A 236-nucleotide genomic window follows, 5' to 3' on the forward strand; every position below is an offset into this window, starting at 1 on the left:
AATTCTGGACCTTTGATGTTCAATGTTGACAATATCTGCTTTCAGAATGTTGATGTCAACTTCTGGACCTTCTACTTTTGGCCCTTTTAATCCAAATAATGGCATTCAGCCCTCAGCTCTTCTGCTGACACACCATCCATCTCAGCTGGAGGCACTCCTGCCTGTATTAATGCCCTCCAGAAAGCAGAACGAGTAGGATCCTGCATGTTTTTCCGGCCGTCCCTTCTCGGCCCACG

The sequence above is a fragment of the Nematolebias whitei genome, chromosome 4 (assembly GCF_014905685.2).
Source record: "Nematolebias whitei isolate Nwh7 chromosome 4, NemWhi1, whole genome shotgun sequence".
Lineage (NCBI taxonomy): Eukaryota > Metazoa > Chordata > Actinopteri > Cyprinodontiformes > Rivulidae > Nematolebias > Nematolebias whitei.